Here is a 19,797-nt window from a genome sequence, read left to right as displayed (position 1 = left end):
AGCTGATATGGGTGGGAAACTTGAGTTGTTTTTACAAGTTTATGTGATTGTGGTACTTGAGTTGTTTTACAAGTTTTGATATGGTTTTTGAGAACTTGAGTTGTTTTACAAGTTGATATGAAATGATAGGATTTTGAACTTTGATTGTAGATGAGCAAATTGTTTCATGTTTTTGATGTAAGTTTTATTTTGATATCTTTGTGTTGATGTGGAAACTGATATTGGATATGTTTTGTTTGTTGACAGGAGCGATTGGGTATTGTGCAGTCGAGGGAGAGATTCCCGAGACCATGGACGCTGATACCACATCTGTCACAGGCAGACTTGGATATTATTGAGAGATGTGGATTGACCTCGCTTCTTGATATGTCGTGGTTCACTGTGAACCGGGGACTGTTGACAGCTTTGGCAGAGAGGTGGCATAGCGACACGAACATCTTTCATTTTGCCACGGGAGAGATGATAGTGACACCGGAGGATTGCTACCAGATATTGCGGATTCCTGTGGTAGGGGCCATATTACCGTATTAGCAGACAGAGGAGGGCGGCACAGAGGCACTGCGCCGTATATTTCATGATGAGAGTGTCTGTGGTTATGAGATCCCTTGGCAGGAGTTCTTGGATCTGGATTATGCACCGCTGCCATCAGTATTGGCAGGATTCATTGGAGGATTCATTTGTCCTGATTGCAGGTCAAAGGGATTTTTAGTAGGATGGGGGCTAGTCTTGGAGCAGATGGTTACATAGGGTCGGAGATTTGTATGGGGGTCAGCGATGTTGGCCCACCTTTACAGGAGCCTGCATGAGGTAGTATACCTAGGTTATGGGAGTTTATCAACGGGTGTTACCCTATTACAGGTATGGTGCTGGGAGCACATCCCAGTAGCGAGGCCATTGGTAGACAGAGATAGGCCCGTAGGCGCAGCATACGCCTATGGATATAGAGGCCTAGTTGTCCAACGTAAGCTGGGCAAACTAGAGCACTGGAGGAGAGTATTTGATGACATAGATACGGTCACCTGGAGACTGTATACAGACTGCGAGGTGTGGGCTGAGGATGGTATGGAGATGCCTTTCATTTTCATGATGAGGTATCTGATTGGGAGGACTCCGTTCATTATTGAGCGATTTTTGGTTACCTGAGTTTTGCGGCAGTTCGGGAGGCAGCAGGGGATTCCACAGGGAGCGTGCTTGTATGCACGGCGGCAGCAGGATGTGGTCGATTGGGGGCCAACTATTGACAGTGTCGTGGCTATAGAGGAGTTCACAGGGCTGGCAGGACAGATCTGGGACTATGCCCCAGAGATACAGGATGCTGGGATGACCGACGAGTTTGCTCGTTTGTTTGCTGCTCGGGTCATGGCGAGGATCTCAGATCCAGAGGAGATGAGGCCAGCTTTTGATTCAGATGGAGAGAAGGGGGGAGATGATGGAGATGACGGAGATGACGGAGATGATGGAGGAGGTAGAGGAGCTAGGGGGAGGCAGCTTGGCAAAGGTGTACAGAGAGCAGTACGGCAGGGTAGGATTGAGAGGGGGAGAGGAGGATTAGCCATTGGCACCGGGAGAGAGGGGAGAGTGACAGAGGTGCTAGCTGCAGTGGGAGGAGAGGAGGAGGTGGGGAGGCCAGCACAGAGGAGGAGGGTAGATATACTCCCACCTCCCGTACCCAGGACAGCCCGAGTGGGAGGAGTGGTGCCAGCACAGGTACCACTGCAGGTTCGAGTGCCAAGTCATGTAGAGGATGCACAGATTTGGACCCTACAGATTACTGTGCAGCAGCTGTAGGCACAGATTTTGACTTATCAGCGACAGATTTCTCAGTTGACTACTGAGAGAGATACGGAGATAGAGCAGCGGTGTCGAGTAGAGGAGGCCTTAGCGACTGTGCAGAGAGCAGCGGCGGGTGGTCCCTTGAGAGACACCCTTAGAGAGCTGACACGGAGTGTCCAGGAGGCTGAGTATTACAGGTGGCACTATGAGGCTGCAGTACCTAGAGATCGACGTGTAGAGAGCTTTGCACAGTCGAGATCGAGTTGATCTCAAATGGCTGGGACATGATCTGAGAGCTGAGGAGTGACAGGGCCAGCGAGATAGGACCCTCTTGCAAATCTGGGGGCGAGTGTATCGGGAGCTAGACAGGATCCTCCTGGAGATCCAGGGGCAGGTGCATCCGGAGCGAGACCATCTCCATCAGGGGATAGTCACACTTGAGAGACATGGTCTCCATTGTATTTTTGGATCTTTTGTATACTTTGTACTGGACATGGTGTTGAGACACATTTTGTAGATTTTGATCATTTTTTGAGAGATATATATATACGGAGCACCATTTTTGATCAATGTGATGTGTTTATGGATGCATTTTTATGTGTGCTATTTCCTTTTTATATGATGATGTAATGTTTACATATATGATGTAATGTGTGATGTAGGATGTATGTTTTTATATGCTGTGAGATGTATCTTGAAAATGAGATGTATGTTTTAATATGCTGCTACATGTAATATGAAATGATGTAATGATGCAATGATGCAAAATGATATGTAATAATGATGTGCGACTAATTGTAAAATGATATGCAACTAATTGTAACATGATATGCAACTAATTGTAAAATGATATGCAACTAATTGTAACATGATATGCAACTAATTGTTTTTGGAGCATCTCTCATTCTGTATTTGCCATCCGATATAACCATTTATTTGCTTTCTGTGTAAATATCATCATGGAGCATTTATTGATTTTTGGATATGTTGAAAATTTATACAAGCATGATGGTATAATTGAACCATAATGACCTGAGTAAAATTTACATGATATTTAATTTTGCAAGATAGCACAAGTGTCAAGGTATAATTGAACCAGGACGACCTGAGTGCGTATTGCGTAAACATACAAGATTAGATCATTTATATGCATGAAATGGAATCAGGCCTTCAGTGATATGGATCACGTCTCGAGGCAAATATTCACACAGTACAAGTGATCGCATCCCAGATAGAAGACTAAAAAATTTTGGAAGTTCCTCATGATCTCTGGCTTTGAAGTTTTTGATGAGATAAGGAGAAGATTCCAATTAATTTTAAAAGTTCAAAATGCAAAATAATCAAGACTTTAATGCGATAATGCAACATTTAGCACTTCAGAAAATCATCCATCCTTGAGTTTCTTGTGTATTGTTTTTGTTTTGGTTGTTGCGATGAAGTGTAGTTGTGTTTGTTGGATGTCATGTGTCTGAGTTTTGCAATAGTTGGAATGTCTTGAATGTTTGTAAGTGTTTGAATAGTTTAATGTCCCTAGATGAGTGTTCCTCTGGATATGATTATGTACAGTGATTTCCAAGCCATGGTGAAATGCGGTAAGAGAATAGATAGAGATGGATAACTCAGGATAGTGACTACGCTAAGTATGTCCTGAATGGATATATGCTAAGTGTTGGGCGATGGCTGATAGTGTTTTGATGAATAAAATGACATGGATATAGATAAAAGAGCAGGTCTTTCACAAGGGTGCCTGTTTACCAGGTTTTCACCATTTGTTTTCATTGTACTTTGTATTTTTGCTTTTTCTGGATTTTTTGATTTTTTTGTTTGTTTTTGGCTTTTTCCGTGCACTAGGCTACCTTAAGTATAGTACTTCTTCAGATGAATGCTGTTAGTTGGATCATCAAGCACATCTCCTTCAGAATTTGTTAGCTGATAGGCACCTGATCCATAGACTGAAATGATGACATAGGGACCCAACCAGTTAGGTTCAAATTTCCCTTTCTTTTCTCTATCTTGCTGATTTCTTGGATTTTCTTTTAGGACTAGATCACCAACCTTGAAGTTACGAGGAATGACCTTATGATTGTAGCTCCTGCACATGCGTTGCTGATATGCTTTGAGATGAGTATAAGCATGTTGGCATCTTTCATCTAATAGTTCCAGTTCTTGCAGTTGGTTAACTTGATACTCTTCATCTGGGATCAAACCTTTCAAAGAGCCTCTAAGAGATGGAATTTCTACCTCCAAGGGTAAAATAGCCTCTGATCCATATACCAATGAATATGGTGTTGCCCCTGTAGGGCCAAAGTGCTAGATTAAGTTGTACGTGCCAATCTTTGCCTGCATCATTCACTATTTTCTTGAGGATTTTTAGGATCGTTTTGTTAGATGCTTCTGCTTGACCATTTCCCTGTGGATAGTATGGTGTAGAAAACCAATGTTGGATTTTGAATTTTTCACATAGTTCCTGCACATCTTGGTTTTTGAAAGGTCATCCATTATCTGTGATGATTGAACTTGGAATACCATATCTGCAAATCAGATAATTTAGGATAAAAGAGGCAATTTGTTTCCCAGTCACTGTGGTCATGGGAACTGCTTCGATCCATTTGGTAAAGTATTCTGTTGCAGTTATAATGAACTTGTATCCATTTGAAGATGAAGGATGTATTTTGCCTACCAGGTCCAATCCCCACTGACAAAAGGGCCAGGATGTTGTAAATGGTTGCAGCTCTTGTGCTGGTGCATGTATCAGATTGCCATGGATCTGGCATTTAGGACATTTCTTGGTGAAATGATATGAGTCTTTCTCCATTGTAGGCCAGTAGTATCCCATTCGTAGAAGCTTTTTAGCAAGAGTAGTGCCACTTGAATGTGTGCCACAAATACCTTCATGAAGCTCATGTAAAGCGGAATCAGAATCATTACGATCAAGACAACGAAGAAGAGTACCATCTAGACCTCGGCGATATAAGGTATCAGCGGTAAGGGTGTAACGGGCAGCTTGTCGGATAAAGTTACGTTTTTGGTTACAGGATTGGTCAATGGGTAAGATATTATGCTTGAGGTAGTCGTATATTGGTCCATATAACGGAGAATCTGAACCGGTTAAGGCATATATAACCTGGGATTCAGAGTGGTCATAGGCGGGGGAGAACAGTTGCTCTACCAGGAACTCATAATGACTCTGTTGTTCTGAAATTTGTAGTAATGAAGCGATCGTAGCCATTGCATCGGCTGCTTTGTTGTTCAACCTTGGTATTTGTTCAAAGGTGATGTGCACAAAATACTGTTTGAAATCATCCACCATCCGTTTGTAGGGTAGTAACTTGTCATCCTTTGTTTGATAGTTGTTGTTGATTTGATTGATGACCAGTTGTGAGTCTCCGTAGACTTGTAATTCTGTGATTTTCCATTCGACAGCCATTTTGATGCCTATGACCAATGCTTCATATTCAGCCACATTATTTGTACATGGAAACATAAGCCTGTATGATCTCGGCATAGTGTGTCCTTCAGGGGTGATGAATAGAATGCTGGCCCCTGAACCATGTTGTGTATAGGATCCATCACAGTATAGGATCCATTGTTTGGAGGAAAGAGCAAAAACGTCCCTGTCTGGAAATTCAATGTCCATGGTTTGTTTTCCTGGTAGCGGTGCTTCAGCCAGCTGATCTGCAATTGCCTGTCCTTTGATGGCTCGTCTTTCTATGTAGTGGATGTCGAATTCACTGAGAATCATGACCCATTTAGCCAATCGGCCTGTGAGAGCTGCCTTGCTGAGTAGATACTTGAGAGGATCAATTTTGGCTACTAGCTTGATAGTGTGTGCTAGCATATAATGTCAGAACTTTTGAGACGCAAAAACAACTGTTAAGCAAGCCTTTTCAATGAATGTATAATTGAGTTCATAGCCATTCAATGTTCTACTGATGTAATATATGACGCGTTCCTTTCCTTGTTGATCTTCTTGTGCCAATAGTGCCCCCAGTGAAACATCTGTTGTTGAGATATACAATATAAGAGGCTTTCCTGCAATTGGTGGTACTAGAACTGGTGGATTCATCGGGTACTATTTAATTTGGTAAAAAGATTCTGCACATTTAGTCTCCCATTTGAATGGCACATTTTTGTGTAGCAAGTGGTTAAATGGCAGACTTTTATCTGCTAGTTGAGCGATGAATCGCTTGATTGATTGAAGTCATCCTTGGAGAGATCGAAGTTGACTGATATTCTTTGGTGGTGGCATATCCATGATGGCTTGTACCTTTGCTGGATCAACTTCAATACCTTTAGCTGAGACAATGTAACCTAGTAACTTGCCTGATGTAACCCCGAAGACACACTTCTTAGGGTTGAGTCGGACTTTGAATTTCTGCAACCGGTCAAAGATCTTTGTTAGGATGCCAAGATGTTCAGCTCTGGTGAAAGATTTTGCTAGTAAATCATCCACATAGTCTTCCATAAATGTGTGCATCATATCATGGAATATGGTTGTCATTGCTCTTTGATAAGTGGCTCCGGCATTCTTTAAGCCAAAAGGCATAACATTCCAATAGTATGTTCCCCAAGGATAGGTGAATGCTATTTTGTCTTGATCTTCAGGAGCTATTTTGATTTGATTATAGCCTGAGAAACCGTCCATTAAGGAGAGCATTGCATGGCCTGCTGTGAGATCTACAATTATATCAATACTTGGCAGAGGAAAGTCATCCTTTGGGCAAGCTTTATTGACATCTCTGAAGTCGGTGCATATTCTGATACTACCATCTGGTTTTGAGACTGGAACAATGTTGGAAATCCATTCTGCATAGTCAATAGGTCGGATGAATCCGACATCTAATAATTTCTTTAATTCTGTTTTGACCATGAGTGCTATCTGTGGATTCATCTTTCGTAGTTTCTGCTTGACTGGCTTGACTCCCACAGAGATGGACAAGTGATGCATGATTAGGTGTGGATCTACTCCGGGCATATCAGCATATGACCAAGCAAAGTTAATTTGTTGTCCTTTAAAGAAGATGACGAATGCCGATCTTTCCTTCTCTATCAAAGATTTTGCAAGGTGAATGTTTCTGGTTGCTTTGGTGGTACCAATGTTGATTGATTGAGTGGGCTCAATCAATATGGGTGATCATTCATGAAAATGTTCAGGAAGAGTGTCAAGTCTCCCATCGTTAGGTGCCTTAAAAAGGTTTTCACCCTCAGATGCGTCCTTTATTTTTACTTTTTTGGGATCCATTGCTCCCATTGACTGGTTTTCAGCATTAGATTCATTATTTGATTCATTTTTGCTACTGAGAGACTTGGCACTCCCTGAAGAATAGACATTGTTATTTGGTTCACTGGTAGAGCCTATTTCAGGATTTACGATACATAGGTAGTGGATAATAGATTCATCATCTGGAAAAATTGGGATATCATGAGTCTCAGGTTCAGTCCAGTCGATGAGATCAAGGAAGGCAAGTGGTAAGGAATCATTGGGCGGGTCAAGTTCAGCTACTGTAAGTGTTAGGATAGAGTTATCATCGTGATGGGTCTTGTTTTTAAAGAAGTCTAGGGTTTCATCGAGGTCTTTGATGGTATCATCTTCTACATAGACTTGTCCGTAATATTTCTATTCGCTTTCCTGAACGTCATAGATATGTTGTGGTCCAAATTCAAGAGGTCTATCTTCTGCATTATGTTCTTCTTGAGAAATGGATATGAAATCAGTATCGTCTGGGATATTTGTAGTAGTATCAGAGCAAGCACCCCATTCATATTCATTTGAATCTGTCTCATAGGCATCATCCCAAATTCTATCTGTGCTGTAAACAGGTATGTTGTATGGCAACAAATCCTTGATGATAGATACTATTTTGATATTTTGTGTTGATTCTGTATCCGATCCATCTTCTACAGTCTGGATTTGTTCATAGATTGTGCTTCCTCGGGGAGGAATGATGGTTTCTTGTGATGACATGATTTGTTCTTGAGCCATTGGTGTATGAATATGAGCCACTGCTGCAGATATGGCCTTCTTATGATTCAAAAGCTTTCCCTGATATATCTTCTGATCTTGACATTCTCTTGCCTTGCGGATTGTTTCTGCTAATTCAAAGAGAGCTTCCTGCCAGGATTCTTCCTTGTATTTCTTCTTTTCCTTCCATTGAGGTTTTGCATTTGTGTGTGGCAGCCTTTTCAATAGGAAAGTGAATTTAGAACCTAATCCTGCTTTATTTCTACTAGGTTGTGAAGGAAGATCTATAGGTTCAATGACTCCTTCTTGGCGTTTCCCAATAGGTCCTTTACCGCCATATCCCATTTGTTTCATAATCAAGTAGCCTTTTCCATATAGGTGCGTCGGTAGAACAATGTCTAGAGCGGCTGCTCTATTAGCTTCTTCTTCATCTTTGTATAGCCAGTTAAGAACATCCTTATCTTCTGATTCATGTGTTAGAGTCCCCAATTGGATGAAGGTACCATCAAATTTAGTTATGGGCTGAGTTGCTAGATGTGTTGATATAGTAGGTAAACCATGCGATCTAGGTGATGTTGGCAATCTGGTCAAACATAAAGGTTCCATAGAGTATTCGCCCATGCCTTGGTCTTTGATTTGCATTTTCTGTTTGAAGTCTCCCCATAAGGAGTTGGATTTTGCTGTTGGTGGATCAGATGTTGAAGACCACTGCTTTTCTCTATTATAAGGAACCAAACTATCTTGGGCTGCCCCCATTGCATTGCAATGTTGAAATGGATTGTGATCAGCTGATATGGAGATTTCCTATCCATCATAAGGAAACTTGACACACTGGTGATATGTAGAAGGTACTGCTTGCATTTCATGTATCCAGGGTCGGCCTAATAAGATATTGTAGGTGAGATCAATATCTAAGACTTGACATATAGTATCTTTTTGCACTGGTCCTACCTGAATAAGCAATATCACTGTTCCTTTAGAGGACCTTTCCTCATCATCATATGCTTTTATAGTAATCTTTTTACAAGGATCAATAGAGTCTTCTGAGAAACCTAGTGCACGGATAAGCTTTAAAGTACATATATTAAGTCCGGCTCCTCCATCTATTAAGACTCTTTTGACACGCTGTTTGCAAACAATGACTTCAATATGTAGAGGAGTATTATGCGGATGACTCAATGAAGTATTATCATGCTCTGAGAAGGTGAGGTTATGAGATTCTGTCATATGGGCAACCATGGCTTGGAATCTGTCTATATCCAGATTTTGAGGTACATTTGTTTCTAATAGTGCTTGCTCTAATATGTCTTTGTGTTTTGGAGATAGTTTCAACAATTCCAGGATAGATATCTGAGCCGGAGTCTTGCGTAGTTGGTTAACTAAGTCGTATTGGATCTTTGGTGTGGTAGTTGGAGGTGCAGTATGTCCTTTCAAGACATATTTTTGAGTCCGGGTTGTCACATTGACAGATTCATGATCACGTTTATCTCAAATGGTTATAACATTGACTTGATGGTCTTCGGCTGATATGTGATTGATTGTGTTGTTGTAGATGTGATTAATACGAGCTCCGCGTGTATCATTTGAAGTTGATGCTCCATCTTTGTTATAATTTAGGAGAGGATCTTTGAAGGCTTTGTGATCATTATTTGTTTTGAGACCATCCACCATTAAGTCACCTCGATCAATCATGTCTTGGATTATGTGTTTCAATCTCATGCACTCGTTTGTTCTATGACCTTTGTTGCGATGAAAATCACAATAGTGTGAATCATTCCACCAAGGTGGTTTGATTGGGGGTTCATAATTGTTGATTGGAGGCAAAGAAAGAATCTTGTTTGCCAACAGTTCTCTGAATGCGGACTCTAATGATTGGCCCAATGGTGTGAAGATACGCTTATGGAAATTGTTGGTGTTGTTGCGTGAATTGTTGTTAGGCCCTGGGTTCAGGTTTTTGTTTTGATTATCATTGGTGTTGTTGGTATTGAGTTGTCCTTGAGCATTGTTTGGTGCATATGTGTTAGCACTAGGAGTAGCATTTTTAGGATTTTTCATATTTTGAGTATTTCCTGATAAGTCAAGTACTAGCTGTTTAGATTTTGGATCATATGATTCATTGTTGCCTTCATTTTTGTTTCGCGTCCAAAATCGAGTTTTGTCTAGATTGGTGTTGTTTTGGTTATTGTAATGTGATGAGTTCGTCCCTTATTTGTAGAACTTGAGTGTTCCCTTTTTGACACAAGCTTCCTCTACTTGAATGTCATTTTCAATCAATTTGTCAAAAGATGGTATGCATTGAAGTTTGAGTCTGTAACTCATTTCACCATTCAAGTTATCAATGAAGATTTCCATTTTCTCTTTTTCAGGAATATCTCGAGGATATCTTGATACCATGTGTCGCCAACATTGAAGGAATAACATGAATGTTTCATTGTTCTTTTGTCTGGTGTTGCAAATATCTAGCATGGTTATGGCATGTTGGATGTTGTAAGAATAATGGGTGATGAATTTGTTAACCAATTCGTCAAATGATCTAACAGGTGGTGTAATCTTGGATAACCATTCCATTGTTTGTCCTCCCAGGCTTCTTGGGAATAACCTCATCAGATAAGTGTCATTATGAGCAAATTCAAGACTCATAGTACAAAATTCTCGAACATGATCTCGAGGATCACCTTTCCCATCATATTTATCAAATTTGGGAATGTCTGAGTTTGGAGGAAAAGGTACCATGTTTAAGCTTCTGTCAAATGGATAAGGACAGATTTCGTTTATAGAGTACCGCACTGTTGTCCCTTGTTGCATATCATGCATTTGTCTTTGCAACATTTGCATTTGTTGAGTAAGAGAAACCAAGGGCGCATTATCTTGCTGAGGGAAGAGTTCTTCCCTCATATTTGTTCTCAACTGAAAAGGTGTAGTAAATGGTATGTGTTGTTCTGGGGTTTCAAACGCAGGTACTCGCATTTCTGGTATATGTTGCTCTGGAATATGTTGTTCAGGTACGCGAGTTTCTTCTTCCCTTTGTCGTTCTTGATATGTATATTGTTGAGACCTAGTTTGAAAGGCATTTGTGTCGAAATCTTCAGGAAGTTTGACGCCTTTGCTTGTAAGCATGAGTAGATATTTTTCTTTGTCATTTTCCATGATTTTTTCAATGAGTTTTTGGAATGAAGGATTTTCTTGACATTCCTAAAGAATTGTGTCAGTAATTTCAGGCTCTTCGGAGGATGGAACTTCAAAAGGATTTGATAATCTACGATTCATATTGATTCTTCTGGTGTCTCGCTTTGCTTGTTTCATTGAGAGCGAGTGATAGGCATTTCAATAGAAACTTTCAGTGATGAAAGGAACAAAGTCCTCGTTGATGTTTTGCTCTGGCGTTGGTGGTTCTGGTCGAGATGTGGTATATGTGATGCACTCATCGAGCAGGAATGCTAGATTGATCTTTCCTCCGCGGTTTATCTTTTGATTAAAAGCAGACTTTTGACAGTATGCTCTTGTTTTCAGGGGTTCTTTGTCAAATTCGCTGGATTTGTTTTGGATATAACGTTTGACGTGATGAAGAAATACCCGATGGGATTTGAAGAGTTGACGATTGATGTATAAAAATTTATTTCTCTTGATGAATTTGGAAAAGCTAGGTTGTTGTTTCTTCAACGTGATGTTACGATAGAGGTTCTTTCTTCTCAGAATGAGGGGATTAGTCATGCATGAGTGATCAATGATTTTCTTTGATTTGTTTGGATTTAGTTGATTCTTGTTTTGAAAATTTCAAATCTTACTTTATCAGAATGAAGGTTTAGATATCCCTTTACGATAAAGCGTGTCAAATGATATGGATAAAAGCTTCCCGATCTGGAAACTGGATTTGACAATTTGGAAATTTTTAGACAAGTGTTTTTGGAGATAAAATCCGTAAGATGTTTAAAGGATTTGATTGATACTAATGATGAAAATGTTCTGGATTATGATAGGAAAGACGTCCTCTATTGCTCGATTCGTTTTCGGATTCTGACAACTTTGTTTGACACAATTTTGACTTGAGAAATAGTTTTAATGATTTGTTTTTGTCACTCTGGTTTGATAAAAGATGTTTTTTGATGAAAAACTGTTTTTAAAATATTTTGAAATTTTCAAAATTTTCATTTTTTTTAACTCTCTATTTTTCTACCTGGGCTCACGCGCTAAAACAGAGGTTTAATGCGCTACTGAATTTTCCTGATGTGCTAAAATATTTCCCACACGCGCTAATCTGCCCCCAGTTACGCGCTAAGATTTTGATTCTGAAATTTTTTTGTTCTTGACAGGTGAAAGATGCATGCGCTAGACTGGGCTTTATAAGCGCTAACTATTTCGGCTAATGCGCTAAAATAGGCTTTCCACATGCTAAGACAGGTTGTTTGAAATTTGTTGTGAAGTTTGTTTAGAAAACAACGCGCTACACTGTGCCTTCTATGCGCTATCTGTTTTTGTTAATGCGCTAACTTTGGATTCCTACGCACTAATATTTTCCTGAGACGCGCTAGAATGTGTTTTGTACGCGCTAAAGGATTGTTCACTGTTTTGCTTTAGAATGGAAACGCTACTGTTTTTGTTGGATGCGCTATTTTGTATTGTGGATGCGCTAAAAGAACTATTACACGTGCTAAGATGTTGCTCTTACGCGCTAAACTGCACTGATTTTTCCTTTTTGGTGTTTTTGTGAGGATTTTGATTTTTGTTGAGAGAATTTTTAAGTGTGATAGATGATTTTCTGAAATACAAAATGCAAGCACGGCACACAAAGTACAATCATTTCGCCTAATCTAACAGAAAGTGTATGTTCTGTCGAGGATGTGTTCAAATCCCCAATGTTTTAACAGGTTGGATACAAAATAAACACTTCAGAGAGACTCTTTATTCAAGGGTCATAGGCAACATCATAGCCCACTAGTCTCGATACTCCGTCAGCTCAAATAACCGTGTCACCCCCTAGAGGGCGCCCGTTTTTTTGCCTTTTGCCAGAAGTTAACCCAAAGTGAATTGCTTCATAGTTGAGTAATTATCTTGGGAGATATATGGTGAGTAATCTTGGGGGCGGATTCTTCCCCACCCTTGCACTATGATGTTACAAATGTTTGGATACTGACTCGGCTCAAAGTTTCTAATGCTGAGGTTCTTAATCAGGCTTCCCATTTGGTCGTCAGTGATAAACTCCCTCAGGAGGCTTCCCAACCTTTAGAACAAAGGCTTTACATATCTCGAGGATACTGGGGGAAGGCTAATCACTGCACGTAACCATTGAAAAGGATTTTCGTCATTTTCCACATTTGATTATAGTGGGTTGGAATTCTTGGCATCAAAGTCATTCCCCACTTAGGTCGTTCCCTTCACACTAGCCATAAACGGCTTTAAGAGTTGATTACAACTCCTCGGGAAGGCAGGCCTGCTAAAGGTTTTAACTGCTTGAAGTACTGAAAGCGTAAGAGTGGTTTGGCTTTTTGATCACCCAGTTAAGGGGAGAGCATATACCTTCCACTTTCAAGACAAAGTGAACAATGAGGTTTATTTTAGTCTTTCAAAGCAGTGATTTTCTAAAACCTATGCAGAGATGTTGCTCCACAAAAACATGATGTTCTTTTTATTTGTTCAAAGTAATGATTGTCTAATCTATGGAAAATAAATGGTCAACAAAGAAAATTTAATTTTTTGGAGGTCAACAAAAGAAAAATCGTCTTGCTTGTAAAAGCAAATTTCCTCGCTTTACCTGCAAGAAACTATTAAAACCCTGCAAATAAACAAGACGATAAGATTGTTAGTTTGTTTCGGGGGACTTCCACAAGTCTAAAATTTTAATTCGGTTACAATAAAATTTTTTTTTGTTTGTTTTATCTGTGATGCGCTACAGGACAAACTGTACGTGCTACAATATTCAGCGGATGCACTAGAGTTTCTTCTCCCTGTGCTATTCTCTTACCCGGATGCGCTACTCTGTCTGTCGTACGTGCTAATCTGTGTTTCGCTGTTTCTTGCGATCCGTTATGCAGGAAAAATTTGAATCTGATGCGCTAACTGTTAGTTTCAACGCGTTGGAATATCTATTACAAGTGCTAAAAGGTTAAGCGGATGCGCTAATCTGTTAGGTATATGCGCTAATGTGTGTTTCGCCGGCGTCGACACCTACAGGAAAATTTGTTAAATAGTATCATGCGCTGAAGAACAGTGTTTACGCGCTAAGACAAAAAGCACGCGTGCTAAACAGTAGGCTAGAAGCGCTAAACTGTTAGGCGGATGCACTAAAGTATCTTTTTGACATGCTGATTCTCGTTTCCTGCAGACCTGCAAAAATCATCAATTTCAAAAAATGATGTGTTATTGGGGGTCGTGCCCCACGGTGGGCGCCAGAAATGTATGGTGGGAAAAGTGGGTGAATAAAACTTAAAATGTGAAAATTACAAGAAATACCAATCCACACACACACACAAGACTTCTTGATGCAAGCTATGGAGTAACGTAGTGTTACTCAGCTTCCCAAGGAGGGTCCCATGGTTCTCTATCTCACAATGTCCCTCAAACCAATGTTTTTGCTCTCAGATCACTAAGCAAAATGGTTTAGGGATGGCAAATATGAGAACGAGAGATGCTTTTGATTGATTTTAGTATGAGATGTGTTGTAAGCTATGTATGATTCTAGGAATGCAATAAACCAGATGATGAGATGACGAGATTAGTATGGATACTATCCTAGCATGATATATTTAATCTATGATTGAGCTAAATGATAAAGAACTTATTCTAAACATGCATATTTAGTCTAATTTCCTGATCTAAAAGAGGCTAAATGATGAGCATAAAGATGATATGAAAGCTTGAAAGAATTTGAGCATAAGTATAATGCTTCAAATTTGAAAGATGATTGTTAAAAATGGAGGAATGAGAGATCTATTTATAGCACAAACAGGGCAATGGATGGTCAGGATTGAAAGTTTTAATCAAGGGCCAAGTTTGAAAGTTGGGGATCCATGTGCACAATTTGCACCAATGAAATGATGACAAATGTCAACATAAGATTGGGTTGAAAGAAGAGGTTGGAGGCATTAAAGGCCTGAGGAGACCTCATGGCTATCTAAAGGCTAAGGGTCAAGTCTAAATTAGGTTTACCCAATGAATTAAGATCTAATCCAAAGATAAACCTTTGTGCAAATGATTAAGAGATAATCATGGTCAAAGCATTAATGACCTGATGAGACCCTTGGGTTGGGTAGAGGTTGAGTCAAAACAAATGTTTTAACCATGTGGGAGGGTTTGAAATAACCATTAATGGTTATTGGAGACTTTGGGGATTAAGTGGTTGAAGGTTGGAAGCCTTCAATGGTTTTCAAAGACTTCAAGGGTTTTGGTGGTTGAAGGTTGAAAACCTTCAATGGTTATCCAAGACTTTGGGCCATTTGAGAAGTGACCTCCCTTTGCTTAGGGATGTGACAAAGTTTAGAGGGGGTTTAGGTTAATTAGAATCGATTAGAAGATTCTAGAAGGGATTAGGAATGGGTTTGGGATTTTGCAAGTGGATGGGGGATAATAGGATTTAATTCAATTTGGTTGCAATTTGGAGGAATTAAATAAATTTGATTTATTCAATTTAGGATAATTATTTAATTAAATTTGAATTTAATTAAAAGTGGTTAGGGGAATTTAATTGAATAAAATGATTTATTCATTAAATAGTATAGTGAATTTTATTTAAATAAATTGAATAATTTAAATATAGAAGAATGTGGATAATTTAATTGAATTGGATTTAATTAAATAGGGAAATGAACATAAAATATTCATTTAGGAATATGGTCATTTTTATACGTCTACAATTATATATATCACAAACAACATGAATTTTGAACTGAATGCCCTGAATGTCATATCAATAGATATCAAATAGATCAAATAACAAAAAGGGTTCCTCGCAAGGTTCTTCACTATATTCCACACTTTAAAGAAGAAACTTGTAATCTCAGGCTTTCATTGGCAGCGGATGGTGTCAATCCATTTGGAGAGATGAGATCTGTTTACTTAGTGTGGCCTGTTTTTGTTATCAACAATAACATTCCTCCATGGATGTCAATAAAGAGGGAGCACATAATGTTGGCAATGATTGTTCCAGGTATTTTATCATTTAAATATAGTTGTCTAAATTTATTTATAAATATTGCAGTAAAATGGTCATAATAATTATGTAATGTTTTTGTTCATTCGATTAGGTAAGTACCAAGTTAAAGATATGAATGTAATATCGAGCCTCTTATAGACAAGTTGCTGGAGTTATGGAATGGTGCCACTATGTATGACATCTCTAGACCAATAGGACAAAGACAATTTCAATTCCATGCGATGCTTCTATGGACAATACATGATGCCCCAGGGCTAACACATTTTGGTGGTATGTTATAGTGTTTAAGTTGTGCATGAACATTATAATTCAAAAAATTATCATATTTAATCCAATTATACATTATCTTGTAGGTCTTCAAACAAAGGGAAAATTTGCATGTCTTGTTTGTGGTCCAAAGATGAAATGTCGTCATTCAAAAAGTTTAGGAAAGCAGGTGTTTGATGAGTATAGGCACTTTCTCCACAAAAATCATAAGTATTGAAATACTGAAAAAACATCTTTTCAATGGGAAAGAAGAGAATACATCAAAGCCACAAAGAATGCCACCTCAACTGTGGAAGTTGGAATATAATAGAATTAATCATCAAGGTAATGTCATTCCATCTATTGGTTTGTCATAAAACATCTTTTCTATTTTGTTTTGTTTACTGATGATGTGACTAATGATCATGAAGGTCGTGAAAGCATAAATGACCACCTTCCTAAGGGACTAAAAAGTTATCCTCGACAATTTAGTAGGTTGCCCTACTACGAGCAATTACAAATTGTTCATTTGTTTGATAGTATGCATATTGGAAAGAATATAATAGAGATAGTATGTAAAATATTGGATGGAAGGCGTGACAAAGGAAAAATTGTCAAAATATGTAGTGACATTCAGGATTACAATCATGCAATGATAAATGTCATTCAATCAAATAGCCATGGAGACCAAATTAATATAAGTAAGCTTCCTTGGTTATTAACGGACCAGCAAAGAAATGCTATAAAAGAAGTCATACGAAAAATTCGATTTCCCACAGGATTTGCTGCAAACATAAACAATCTCATATCAAAGAAAAGTGAATTTGGGCCAGGGATGAAAATGCATGATTGGCATACCTTCATTAAGGTAATTCATGTTCTTGTGTTTTTCGTATGTATTTAAGTACTGCATGTATGTGTACTTTTCATTGTATTATTTTACAAAAAAATGAAAAAGAAGTTTATAATTGTTGCAGTACGTTCTACCTCTATCTCTCCCGGACGACTTTGACAATAATGTCAAGCAAGTCATATATGATCTTGGAAAATACATGAGGTAAGTAGTGATATTTGTTCAGTTCGTTGTATAGATATTATATTTGCTATTTGCTTTACTTGTTATGTAATATATTTTTTTGCGTCTTGAATATCTTGTAGGTGGTTGTCATGTAAAGAAATCCATAAAGATGATATAAAATAGTGGAAGAGAAAATTCCTCATTTAATGTGTGAAATGCAAAAGTGTCTACCTCCAGCTTTTTTCAATGCACAAGAACATTACCTCATACATCAAGTTGAGGAGATTGAATTGTGTGGACTTGTACACACTAGGTTAATGTGGATGGTTGAGAGGCACTTGAAATTTTTGAAGGCTTTGGTTCGACAAAGAGCACATCTTGAGGGTTCTATGGTGGAGGGATATATGGTATACCAGACTATGGTGTACATTTTTAAACATCTTCTTAAGTTTGCAGCAAAGATCCACGTGGATTGCATTTGGGATCCCAACCCCATTAAAAAATTTGAAGGGGAGTACTTGATGGGGAAAGGTAGATTGAGGAAAGTGAGAGGTAATTATAAGATGTTATTGTAGTTAATTAATTCTTAATCTTCAAAATAAATCGATTGTAAGACGTCTATTTATTTTTTGTATAGTTGGTCGAGAGTGGGATGCACTACATTTGTATATTGCAAACAATCTTGATTGGATGACAGTATGGATTGAATATTGTCAACATTCTGGATGCACGTTAACATGGGAAGGTGTGGCTTCATTGGTTAAAGAAGCTCATCGTAATGGAGATTCCAATGTTACACAAAGGGAAATTGATTTAGCATATGGTTTAAGAGATAAACAGGTACATATAAATTTAGTAATCACCCATATGTTTATCAACTCACAATGCCATAAATTTTACATGTTTGACATATCGCAAGTCAAACACCACAACGCTATGTGCTGCAATGGTCATAAATTTTGCATAAAAAAGTTGGATGACACGAAGAAAACTTGTGATTCTGGCATCACTGCAGTCTTTGAGGTGACAAATATTTCATCGAGAAATGACATACATCCTCAACAGTCTCAAAATCAATACTATGGCATTTTGGATGATATACTTGAGTGTGACTTTAATTCCTTCAATTTAGTTTTGTTCGTCGTCAAATGGTACAGGCTACAATTGAATAAAAATGATCCTGATAGAACTGTTAACATGATAATGGTTTTACAATGCTAAATACAAGGTCATTTGAGCCAGTTGGGGATGAGCCCTATGTTCTTCCAAGCCAATGTGAGCAAGTATTTTACTCAGAGGTTCCACATAAACTGGGTTGGTCATTTGTTGTTAGATATGATCCAAGAGGAAGGCTGATAAAGTATAATGTGGTGGAAGAAGAAGATATCGAAGAAGAAGATACTGAAGAAGTAGAAGATGAAGTGGATGATGATCACGATCAACAATTTATCAATGATGAAGAAGAAGAAGAAGAAGAAGAAGAAGAAGAAGAAGATGATGATGATGATGATGATGATGGTGATGGTGATGGTGGTGGTGGTGGTGGTGGTGGTGGTGATGGTGATGGTGATGATGGTGATGGTGATGGTGATGGTGATGGTGATGGTGATGGTGATGGCGATGGCGAAGACGTTGATGGTGATGATGATGGTGAAGACATTGATGGTGATGATGATGATGATGACGACGATGATGATGATGATGATGATGATGACGATGATGTTGGCGATGATGACCTTGATGTTCATGATGATGAAGAATGAAATGTATGAGGTATGCGATTAGTATATTATCTATTTAATATTGACTTCTTGAAAGAATTTTTTGTACATAATTAATTCATTATGTTTGAATTCTAATGCCATTATATAACTAACTCATGATGCACCTTTTAATATGGAGATGGAGATAGGGAGAGTGACTATTTATGTGACATTTTTTAAACTATGTTTATTTATGGAAATTGGATTGTTTATTAGTTATGTGATGGATGTTGATTTAAAATACATATGTGATGGATCACATGTTTATGATGATGCATGTGATATTTTTTGAACTTTGTGTTTATTTATAGAATGTGGATTATTTATTACCTATGTGATGGATGGTGATATATGATACATATGTGATGGATTACATGTTTATGATGACACATATGTGATGCTAATTATGATGCTCAATTACATATATGATGACAAATCATGTGATGCTTATGATATGTATGCATTTATTGTTTATCAACTTACAAATGTAGTAATGCTTATGATGCTCAATTGATGGTGTTGATTTCAGGTATAGTCCCTGTGTGATGCTGCCACCCTTGGTGGGAACAGGTTTTTGACTATAGACATCATTAACCATTTGGTTGAGGATCCTACACAGTGTACATAAAGTAAAGGTAACGAATTAAAAATTTTACAATGATTTTGATGACAAAATCTTTTTATTATTTAATACTCTTTTTGTCTACAAAGTTCATGTTGTTCATGTTGTGTACTATGTAATTTTTAGCTAACATAAGATAATTGGATTATATTGTACATGACCTTGAACCCCTTTGATGAGGATCCTGCATAGTCTCATGGATGGACACGTATAACTAGTCAATACACCCTATAGAAACAATTTTTAAAAAAAATTACTTGGAAAACA

This window comes from Cryptomeria japonica, chromosome 4 (genome assembly GCF_030272615.1).
Source record: "Cryptomeria japonica chromosome 4, Sugi_1.0, whole genome shotgun sequence".
NCBI lineage: Eukaryota > Viridiplantae > Streptophyta > Pinopsida > Cupressales > Cupressaceae > Cryptomeria > Cryptomeria japonica.
Note: the sequence above shows the minus strand (reverse complement) of the source record.